The 12,373-nt window shown below is 37.5% G+C and overlaps 1 protein-coding gene across 1 annotated transcript in view; it reads left to right on the top strand.

Annotated features, from left to right (window-relative positions):
- SGK1 (serum/glucocorticoid regulated kinase 1) overlaps positions 1-12,373 on the top strand; it is a 112,106-nt gene that overhangs the window by 44,840 nt on the left and 54,893 nt on the right. The gene's annotated exons all lie outside the window — the stretch shown is intronic.

The raw sequence follows: 12,373 nt of genomic DNA, 5'->3' as shown, positions 1-12,373 counted from the left end.
TTCTCCTGAAAGGATTCTAGGTCTTTGTGTGTTTTTTTGTATCCGTTCCAGAGTATGCTTTGAAATTTTTTTTTTTTTTAATGCACATTTGTAAAGCTTCTGAAGAGAACGTAGAATTGTGGCCTGTGTTAGCTCGTTGTACTAGCTATTTTTTCAATAGACTTTACTTTTTAGAGCAATTTTCGGTTCACAGCAATGCCAAGAGGAAGGTATAAAGATTTCCCATACATTCCCTAACCCCAGACATACAGTCTCTCCCACTAGCAGCTTCCCCACCAGAGTGGAATATTACAACTGATGAACCTACACGGACACAACATCACCGGAAGTTCATAGCTTACACAAGGGTTCATTCTTGATGTTGCACATTGTATGGGTTTGAACAAATGTATAATGACGTGTATCCATCATTACAGTATCATATGGAATAGTTTCACTGCCCTAAAAACCCTCTGTGCTCCACTTAAGCATCCCTCTCTTCTCCCAACTCCTGGTCAACCATGGATATTTTTGCTATCGCCATTGTTTTGTCTTTTCCCGGATGCCATCCATTGGAATCATCCAATAGGTTGTCTTCATTTTTTATGCTATTTCAAGACTGATACAGCAACGTTTTGGTCAACTAGAAGTTGCTCCTAAGTTGTTTGATCACACAGAGATCAATTCTTGTATGATGCAAGAAATATAACAGTTATCTAAAGTTTGTAACCACCACTGAAATATTTTTTGCTCAACATGATTTGACCCATAACAGAGAACTTTATCAATAAGTTTTCATATATACTTATATTTTTATTTTTCTATACCACTCCCTGAGGTTTTTTTCCAGGGTGGGGACGGGGGGTGGTATAATAATTTCTCTTCTTTAAGAAAGCCAAATAACTGATTTATTTCATAGTTCTAAGATTTCAAAGATTTAATATTGTATTTTTAACTTAAAACTCAATTAGTCTTATTTATTTTGACTTTTTAAACCACCAGATTATATATTTATATTATTACCAACTTACTGACATAAAAACATAACAGTAAGAAAACAGGACATATTAATACAAAGTACAATTAATTGCAAATAATCTTCCACTATATTATTTCAAGTTAGTGCATCATAAGATGATAAATGTTAATAACTCCTCCTTCCTTTTTTTTTAAAGTCAGCAATTTGCAGAGATAAAGAAATCAATTTAGCTGCTAAAAAATAAAGATAAAAAGGCTTGAATCTGAATTCCTTTTAACCCTGAGAAAGGCAGTATCTTTGAAACTGTTACCTCATTAAAAAGTAAGACCCTTCTTTCTAGGGTTATGGGAAATATCAGATGAGATACATATATAATATTTCATAATCTATAAAGTACCATGCAAATAGAAATCATTATTATTTATGTTTGCTGATGTACATGTTAGCTAAGCCTGTAAATCTGTAACACTGAGTTAGACTTCCATGCATAGGTTCGAAGTTTGCTGATCTACTAACATTTATCACAAGGCATTATTGTTTCCCCTCATGAAAGAAATGGCAACCCACTCTAGTATTCTTGCATAAGAAATCCCATGGACAGAGGAGCCTGGTGGGCTATAGTCCATGGGGTCGCAAAAGAATTGGACAGGACTTACCAACTAAAATAACAACAACAACAAATCTGTTGTTTAGTTAGTCACTGGTTCAACTCCATGTTAATCATAAAAGGCAATAAATTGATTTTAAATGCAAGGATTGGCAAACTTCTTCTGTAAAGATTCAGAGAGTAAATATTTTAGGCTTTGTAAGCCATACAGTCTCTGTCACTCTGCTTTAGCTCTGCCCTTGTAGGAAAAGCAGCCATAGATAACACACAAATGAATGGGCCTGACTGTGTTCAAATAAAACTTTTATTTACAAAAACATGTGGCTGCTCCACCAGTCATACTTTGCAGACTCTCAGACTTTTAATGTCTAAAAAGACTGTGCCAGCTCCTTAGAGTCTAAAGAACTATTCATGACTCAAAGGCAGAGAGAGAGCTCTGCAAATCCTCTATAGAGCCCAAATGGCTAGTCCTAAATGTTTACTGGATGGCCTACTAAAATGCCCAGCTGTTGGGAGTAGAGCTAAGTTAATGAATAAATGAAATTCCACTCAAGAAGAAACAATAAACAAAGAACTGGGAGGAATTTTTCTTTTACTTTATCCAGGATTATAGGTGACTCAGTCTCCAATTTTCAATAGATTACCTGGGTTTGACTCGGGCTTCCCTGGTGGCTCAGTGGTAAAGAATATGCCTGCCAATGCAGGAGACAACAGTGGGTTCAACCCCTGAGAAGATCACCTGGAGAAAGAAATAGCAACCTACTCCAGTATTCTTGCCTGGGAAATCCCATGGAACAAAGGAGTCTGGCGGGCTATATTGTCCATGGGGGTCACAAAAAAAGTCAAACATAACTTAGAGACTAAAGAACAACAACCTGGTTTTGACTAGGTGGGTTTTTTTCTTAAGGTCATCACAAACCAAAGAGACACTTACATTTTGACAGTCTAAAAATGAATCTAGGTACTTCCCTGGAAGTCTAGTGGCTAAGACCACGCTTTCACTCTCAGGTTCATGGGTTCAATCCCTGGTCAGGGAACTAAGAGTCTACAAAAAAATAAAAAAGGTAAAGCTATACATTGTGTCCTTTAGGAATTAAACCATGAAATAGTTCCTTGAGAAGTCACCTCTGTCCTTTTAGGAAGTGGAGATGTGTGCTGAGGAGTCGGAGAGGCTGTTAGACGCAGAGGCCTGGTAGTGAATATCTCCAGTTGTCCCCAACAATTCCTGATGTGGATTATTTTAAGCAAGTCATCAATTCATCCTTCCTGCTCAATGTCCCCTCCTATGAAAACTAGGATTATTCATGCTTGTCATCAAGATTCTTCCTAGGAGTTTTTTGGTACTTTGCAGATGAAATGGGGTTTAAAAAGACTTCTGTAAACGTAAATTTACATATAGTGTTCTGGAGTCAAGCAACCCATATTCTGCTATAGCTCTGCCCCAAGGTCAATATATGAACTTGAACATGTCACAAAAGCTCTTAAACACTGTATGATTGACCTAACCTAATTAACTCTAAAGCCCTTTTTAGTCTGAAATCTTGTGGTTGGAATTTGATGACCTATAAATGAGAAAAAACAATATTTGATGTATAAAGCATAGAAATCGAGGTGAGAAGATTTCAAATAAATAAGAAAGCAAACAAAGCACAAGTCTTTTATGCATAATTGTGAGGGTTTTTTTTTTTTTCTGACTTTAAAAATAGTACAGTCTAAATGTTACCTTTAATGGCCAAAATATCACTAAAATATATACTGCTGTTAGTTTGTGCCAGGTCTTGCCAATTGTCTAGTTCAGTTCAGTTCAGTTCGGTTCAGTCGCTCAGTTGTGTCCGACTCTTTGCAACCCCATGAATCGCAGCACACCAGGCCTCCCCGTCCATCACCAACTCCCGGAGTTCACTCAGACTCACATCCATCGAGTCAGTGATGCCATCCAGCCATCTCATCCTCTGTCGTCCCCTTCTCCTCCTGCCCGCATCAGAGTCTTTTCCAATGAGTCAATTCTTCGCATGAGGTGGCCAAAGTACTGGAGTTTCAGTCTTAGCATCATTCCTTCCAAAGAAATCCCAGGACTGATGTCCTTCAGAATGGACTGGTTGGATCTCTTTGCAGCCACCCAGCCTGGCCCACCCACATTGTCTAGTTAGTAGCCTTTAAACATGTCTCTTCCATGGAAGAAACTGGGATATACGTACTGCCAGTAAATCACTCAGAAAAACAATATTGTGATGTTACTAGTAGTGCTATCTAAAAATGGACTGTTTATTAAACAGACCTTTCTGGGAATGCGATAGGAAAATGATAACATAGAGCTATGTATGCTGTTACTGAATTATGCATGTCAGAGGAACTAAAGTTGAAGTCAACTTTTAGTTCTTAGATGGAAACTATACTAGGTTTTCAATGAGTGCATGCTGACTAAGCATATTCATAAATTCTATTCTGCACTTTCTCTCTCACAGCACCTCCAATATCCAGACCATCCTAGCTGGAAAACAAGAAAGGAGTGTTTTGGTTTAGTTTTTCTTTTACATTTATTTTTATTTATTTATTTCTTTGGCTATGATGCATCTTAGTTGTGGCATGTGGGATCTTCAATCTTCACTGCAGCATGTGGGATCTAGTTCCCCAACCAAGGATTGAACCTGGACTCCCTGCATTGTGAGCTTAGAGTCCTAGCCACTGGGCAACCAGGAAGTCCCCAAAAAGGAGTGTTTTGGAGTGGCAGAGGGGAAGGAAATCTGCTGTGAAGGAAAGCATAGGATTGGATCAAGATGGCAGCCTGAACATTTAATGTCATCTCTTCTTCCCTTAAATGACAGAAAACACTCACACACACACATTATAATTTATAATAGTGCTAGAAAACAAGCTATGCCATTGTATGGATAAGAATCTCTGAAAAACAGAAGGCAGGTAGGATTGATAAGAAAGAGGTTGATGAGAAACTACAGTTCAAAAGGATCACATTAAAGACATACCTAACAGATTGGAATACTGTAAGCTTTTGTATTCAAAAGAATACAGTATGTTGAAAAAAGATGTTGATCCACACAAGACATAATAAAAGGAAAGCAAGGTTTCCCTCATAGCTCAGTCAGTAAAGAATCTGCCTGCAGTGCAGGAGAGCCGGGTTCAATTCCTGGGCTGGGAAGATACCCTAGAGAAGGAAATGGCAATCCACTCCAGTATTCTTGCCTGGATAATCCCATAGTCAGAGAAGCCTAGCAGGCTACAGTCTATGGGGTTGCAAGAATTGGACACAACTTAGCGACTACACCACCACCACAGCGTTAACAATATTAATATCAGAAACAAATACAATGTAAGGCAAAAAAATTTTGAAAGGAACAAAGAGGAATATTTCACATTGATGAAAGATAGCTATTAAGAAAAGAAAACATTCACCAACCTTTATGCACTTAGTAACATAACATGGAAATATTTAAAGCAACAAATAATAGAAAAATTCATATCATAGAAGAATATTTTTTTCATACTTCTCCCAGGAATTGCCAGTTCAAGAAGACTGATAATATGTGAGGATAGAGGACCTTAATACAACAATTAACCATATCTGATTTATGCTGAGATTAGTATCCAGTAAAGAATATACTTTATTTTAAGCACACATGGAACAGTTACAAAAACTGACCAAGAATTAGATCACCAAGCGTATCTCATCAAATTCCAAAAAGCAGAAATCACACAGGCCCTACGGCTAATTACAATTTGATAAAATTAGAAACTGAAAACAATATGAGAGTCACACTGCCATTCTCAGCCAACCACCCACCTGGAACTCACAAACATTCTTCCTATAACTCTGGGCTTACAGTAGAAATAAAAAAAGAAAACTAAAACTAAAAACTATTTTAAGTGCCTACAGTTCCACCAGGGAAATGCAAATTGAAACAATGAAATCCATTTGTTTTTAATCCATCAGATTGTCAAAGGTTGGAAAATTGATAATGTCATGGTAAAAGTATAGGCCAAAACACTAGTAGTGGAAGGATTTTTTAGCAATGCTCCTCTATTAAAATTTTTTAAATCTTGTGCCTTTTAACTTACCAAATCTATATCTCTACCATTACCTTAGATATGTACTTATTTGTGCTGATACTGGGGACAGACACAGTGATAGTCAATTAGAAAAGCAAATTAAAGATGAATATGTTTATAGCATCATCACATTTTTTTTTAATTTATCGTTTCTCTCTTCATGTCTGTGTGTGTGTATGTGAATCTATGAGTGTATGAGTGTGTCTATGTAAATGCAAACAAAATGATCTGGAAATATATATATCAAACTGAAATGGTGATTACAGCTCTCCTGGGATTCAAATGGAGAGATGAGAGAGGGGAGAGTAATCAAGGAGTTTAGCTTTGTCAATATTGGTTGAACCTTTCAAGATCATATTAGTGTATTACCTGTGAGTTTGGAGAACATTACGCTCACTAGAAAACTCATTTGTAGAGAGGAAGTTGCACTGGTTGAAATTCAGGCATCACAAAGATGGTTTCACACTATGAGATCATTCCATCACTACAGCACAAAGAAAGGCATTGGAGGAAAATGAAAACATACAATGTTTGTGCTCCCACAATGGCTTACTTATCCTTCTGTCTGTCAATCATTTTCCCCCTGCCTTTTGCGATGTTTGTTAGTGTGCAATCCCCGCAATTTTTAAATCTTACATGTTCATTTTCCTGTCTCCTCTCTGGGTCTTGCCTACATACTCAAAGTTAATGTGCTCTTTTTTTTTTCCTCTTTGCCTTTATTAGCTGAAATGGAAATTTTGTTCATGGAATTTTTTTAACATGAAAAGGAGAGACTAAGAAACTGTAGTCCATGCTGGTTATAAATCACTTACATTCCAGAGACGCTGCATGCCAAGGGCTCATGACTGATTCTCATTAACTTCGCCCTCTCATATGGGATAGATTTGGCTGAGTGAGGATTTTGTTAGACTTCTCTGTCTGTCTTTCGATTGAAGATAGCTCTAAAGATGCTTAGTCAGCAGCCGACAACTGAATCCAGGGCGCTGTGCACAGGTTTTCAGACCCGGTGAAGTCAGTTCCCTGGAAAGAGCTGCCAACTTGGAGAAATTATTAACCACATTACCAACCCAAGAATTAACGTTGAGCTTTTGACATGATTAAATATAAGGTCACTGCCTCTTCTTCATCCTCAGCAAATCATCACAGACAATAATAGAAGGCACTTTTAATTAAGCCAACTTGACACAGTTCTGGGAGGGCATCTGCCTCATGTGGCTTTTTCAGTGTCTGGGATGCCTTCCCTCCATCTGTTAGGCTATTGTGGCTCAGGGAGGTACACCATTACCTTTATATTTCTTCTCAAAATGGCTGAGCTGTTCCTTTGAAGCTCAGGAAGCTAGGTAGTAAAATGATCAGCTGAGGAATAGTTTCCATACTGATTTACTTTCACATGGTCTTGAGTTTTTCTCATCTTTCTTAAGAAAAGGCTATAAATGATAGACTTGAGTCAGCCAGATGGCTTAATAGATTTCTGGTTTCTTTCAAGTTAAATAATAAAAATGGGTTTTTGTGAAGGCTTATAGGCAATAAAGTAATAGTCCTTCCAATGGCCCTCTTCCCCATTTTTCTGCTCTTAGCATGACTGATCATGGTCTCTGGGGTCGGGGGGGTGGGGGGCGTGTCTGGCGATTTCTAAGCTTATCACACACAGTAGTCTTTTTCTGCACCAAATTTTAAGCCATGTCATCTTTGAGAAGGTATTTATCACAAATAGCAAAAGATTAGACTAAAAAGGCAGGGACAAGAAAATGCCCTAGGATGTGATGGAGTGGGTGGCGTTCTGTCTAGAACCAGAGAAGCTGGATTCTTCATGCAGCTCTACCACTGACAGGTCACATGACCATTCACATGCAACTTGATCTCCAGACTGAAGATAAAGCAATGCTGCCCACTTCACCTAGCTGATGAGAGGATGAGAATCAAAGGAGAGAGTCTGTGCAGAAACTCCTAAAAAAAAACCCTCCATAAATAGCACTTGAAACACTGTTGCTGTTGTTTAGGCACTTAGTTGTGTCTGACTGTTTGCGACTCCAGGGACTATAGCCCTCCAGGCTCCTCTATCCATGGGATTTCCCAGATGAGAATACTGGAATGGGTTGCCATTTTTTTTCTCCAGAGGATCTTCCTGATGCAGAGATCAAACCCATGTCTTCTGCATTGGCAGGTGGGTTCTTTACCACTGAGTCACCTAGGAAGCCCCAGTTGAAATATTGATATTATTAGTTGACAAATACACTTAAAGATAATAAAAGCTAAAAAGACTTTAAAACAAGTATATCAGTCTTTTTGTTTTTTTAGATATTTGTTTATTTGGCTGTGCTGGGCCTTAGTTCTGGTGCTCAGGATCTTTAGCTGCTGCATGTGGGATTTAGTTCCTGACCAGGGATCAAACCTGCATTGGGAGCTCAGAGTCTTAGCCACTGGACCTCCAGGGAAGTCCCCAAATCAGTCTTAAGCAAAATGTTCACACATTTCCAAACTTTCCTAATAACAATAATCATAACAACAACAACAAAGAATGCTACCTGGAAAATAATATGTTTTAGGAAACATTGAAAATGACTTAGTTACCCTCTTGGGACAGTGAAAACTCCTATGATCACTATTGCCAATATTTATCTGAATATTATTGTTCTAAGACTGAGGCAGAATTGGAAAAAATAATTAGTTTTGGTTCCCCAAAAAATTGGAGTTTGTTTTTTCCTAGAAAAGCAACTTTAAAAAAAAAAATCTATTTCAGGCAGTGGTATATAAAATAGGAGAAACTCTGCTGGTTTCTTTTGGCAGTTTTTGATTTTTTTTTTCTCCCTTTATTCTATAGTAATTTGGAGTGTCCCAAGTAACTTACAATTCAAGCATTTCTCTTTGGCTAAGAACCAGAGGAAAGATTGCCTTGCTATCCTCACTAAGAGTCACTAGTTAGCTGAAATTTCCATTTTTAGATTTTAAATGTCTTTTACTATAAATCTATCTCTTTTCTGACTTTTCCCCATGATTTTCAAAAATTAGGTAAGAATTATCATAGTAACAATATTGAGATATTTAAACATAATTCCAGTTATTGTACATGTGCCAACTCTTTTTTATTTTTCTGTGTTCTCTTTCAGTTTTCCTCCTTGGGTACCTGGTTTACCCACGATTGTTATCATAGTGTATGTATAATAGTAAAGCTGACTTTATTCTACTTAACCTTTATCGAAAACATTTTTATGTTGTAACATAAATTTAATAATTATTATGGTTAATATTGCATCAAATTGATATCATTTAATGTAACCACAGACCTACCCTTAGGCCTTTCATTTTCTTTTTTTTTTTTTCTGTTTTTGATAAGCCTGCAAATGATTTTTCCCTTCAATCTGAATGACGTTAGAATAAATTGGACCTTAGTATAAATCCAAAGCAATGGAGGAGAGTTTAAAGATGATTATGGTTCTTGGCAAAATACTTTCATGACCAATTTAGAAAAAGTCAAATAAATAAAAATGCCACCAGCATTATATGAATAAACCTGCTCCACAAGGGCTTTACTTCTGAAGGTAGTGACATGTTTTAATTTTTGTTCATTTAATGAAATGACGCTTCAGTGATGTGATATGCATTTCTTTCATTAACAAAAAATTTAAGGACTTTTTCTAATTTTTTAATTCATTACTTCTAAGTCTTCATGGGAACTGTTTTGTTCTATCCTTGCCTCTTTATCTGTCAGAATTCTGCATTTATTTTTGTTAATTTAAATGAATTATTTCTATGTAGTTTGACATTCTCCTTCAACTTCTTTCAAGTCTATCTGTGGCAGATTTTTCCCCCCATTCTAAGAATTGGTTATTATAGCCACATAAATGAGACAGGCTTGGTTTTTGTACTATTAGAGAGGAGGTATCTACATTTTATTGTTGTTTAGTTGTCATACAGACTCTTTTGTGACCCCATAGAAAATAGCTTGCCAGGCTCTTCTGTCCATGGGACTTCCCAGGCAAGAATACTGGAGTGGTTAGCCTCTCTCTCTAAGGGATCTTCCTGATCCAGGAATCGAATTCACATCTCTGGCATTGACAGGCGGATTCTTTATCACTGAGCCACCAGGGAAGCCCAATATCTACGTTAGTCTAAAGCTAAAATAAGCACACGCTCCTCCATCCAAAAAGGTACAGAGCAAGGCCCTGTTGCCAACAGAAGGGCAGCACATGAAAGACTGCCAGGTCCTGGGTGATTATGGCTTCCTGTCTGTGCCACGTGCACCTTTTATGTCTGGCTAAACAGCCTGATAACCAGGACACCGGTTTCTCCTCTTCCAGGAGTACTTCTCTGTTTCCAGTTTATGTTTCCAGGGCTCTCAGAGCCAGGAGGCCACCTTCATCCAACTCAGTGATTCCAGAGGCGAGGACCGGGAATCTGCGGGGGGCGGGAGTGGGGGGGCGGCTGAGGGTGGCGGGGAGGAACGTTCTGCAGGGACTGGAATACAGGAGGAGGCAGCATGGCATCCAGGTCACCAGCTTTCCCCTCTAGGCACTGACCAAAGGACTGCTTTCTCCACAACCTGGCACACACTTCTGCTGTATTTAAGGACATGAGTTAAGTCACAAAAATTATATTTGAGAGTCAGACTTTGGAATAAAACAAGTTTATGCCTGCATTCAGAGCTCACTTCATTTTGATTACCTAAGCTCTCCTATGAGGTACATCCCACCAATATGCCTACTTCCCAGGAGATTAGTCTGGAAAGGAATAAGGGAATCCATCCAGGCTATTTAGGACATAAAATATTCCAGGAAAGTTACTCCCTGTCTTCTCTGGAAATCTCTAGCCAGTGTTACACTTACCCTTGGGTTGGAGCGTATTTCATTGGCTCTTGTTGTATGTAACCAAATCTATCCTGCTTCTAATTAAACTTATTCCTTTTAGTATAGTCCTTTCCCAGAAACCATATGGCTGTTTTCCACTATAATAATATCCCTTCTTAGTAGTTTTGAGACTTTAAAATTTCTAAAAGAAGTCTTTTTACAAACTACTAAAAATCTACAAGCAAGAACAGAATTTAAGGGAAAGCAAGTTTAACTGTATGCCATTTGATTTTTTTGTGTGTCATTATTTCTTGTTCCTCAAAATTTACACCTATATTTTTTCTTGGATTATTTATTGAAATGATAGAGTTTAATTTATCAAGATGTATCCCTTTAGTGTAAACTACCCTATAAAGAACAAGCTAAACAAAAATGTGAAGAATTTTATGAACGACTTACTGATAAGTTTCTTATAATGGTATACCTTAACTCTAAACGTTACCTTTGGGGACCTAAAAAGACTCTTCTTGAAAACCTTCTAAAGACAAAGGAAATAAAAATGATGAATATCACCTTGATATTTCCTATTCACACAAAGTAAATTGCTTCTCGTTCATTCTGTTTACACAGAGAGACTGGGGTAAACACCTAAATGGGCCAAGACACATTTGTCCATGTTGTTCACAATAAATATGTCATTCTATTTTCACTTGTCTTTGTGAGCCTGTAAATAAATCAATCTATTTCTAGGCAAGATTCTAGCAAAGCTCAATCTGGTGACATCATCTCTTTAGAGAATCATGACAACCAATAGAAGTACACTGATATGTAAGTGACTCAGCTGTGTTCCATAAGAAGATTAAACTTTTTGTATCGACCTTGAGTAGCAGACATTGGCTGAAAATGTATTAAAAACCCCCTTGAAGTCAAGCCAAACTACAGCTTGCTATCGATAATTTTAGTGTACTTTTCCAATGTCCATCAGCCTTGATAATTATAAATAAACAATTCTGTCCTCAATTCACTTTTCTTGTGCTGATAGGTGGTTTTCTTTGTGAATAGATTTTATTTTATTTTTTAAACATTTTTTTTTTGTATTGGGGGTATAGCTGTTTAACAATGCTATGACAGTTTCAGGTGAACAGTGAAGGGACTCAGTCATGTATATGCATGTATCCATTTTCCCCAAAACCCCCTCTCATCCAAGCTGCCACATAATATTGAGCAGAGTTCCCTGTGCTATATAGTTGGTTATCCATTTTAAATATGGCATTGTGTATGTGTCCATCCCAAATGCCCTAACTATCCCTTCCCCTCATCCTTCTTCCTGGCAACCATAAGTTCATTCTCTAAGTCTGTGAGTCTTTTTCTGTTTTGTAAGTAAATTCACTGTATCATTTCTTTTTAGATTCCACGTATAAGGGATGTCATACAATATTTCTTCTTCTCTGTCCGAGTTGAGTTTAAAATACCCTTTCAAGAGATTCATCTAGATTTCTTCATAGGGGAAAACACCTCTGGCTGGGTGGCTCCCTAGTTAAGTAACACAGAGAGCAGAAGTTTTAAATCTTTGTAGAGTAGAAAATGCTAAATGCATTAACTTGGTAGAAGAAAAAAAAAATAAGAAAAGAAACATATGAACATTACTATTCTCTACTTGGCTTAGCATTGCCGTATCAACAGCACTGAGTTATTTTTTAAAAAAGCAGTCTGATATTAGCATACAGGCAGACTTTTAAGGCAGTGACTGCCTAAGAAGGATACTAGAATGTGGAATCTCCTCTCAGCCCATGACACAGTCTTGGTTTTTTTCTCTCAACTAGTGTTTATTGACAGCTTCTATTATAGGTCAGGCAATAAGTAGTATCTCACAGAGTACCTTCCAGGAGAGGGGAAAATACTAATAATTAACCAGGCAGTTATAGTACAGTGATACATGGTACCAAAGGAGAAGGTACA

This window comes from Bos indicus x Bos taurus, chromosome 9 (genome assembly GCF_003369695.1).
Source record: "Bos indicus x Bos taurus breed Angus x Brahman F1 hybrid chromosome 9, Bos_hybrid_MaternalHap_v2.0, whole genome shotgun sequence".
In the NCBI taxonomy this organism is placed as follows: domain Eukaryota; kingdom Metazoa; phylum Chordata; class Mammalia; order Artiodactyla; family Bovidae; genus Bos; species Bos indicus x Bos taurus.
The sequence above is the reverse complement of the archived record's forward strand: the minus strand, read 5'-3'. Positions and strand labels throughout refer to the sequence as shown.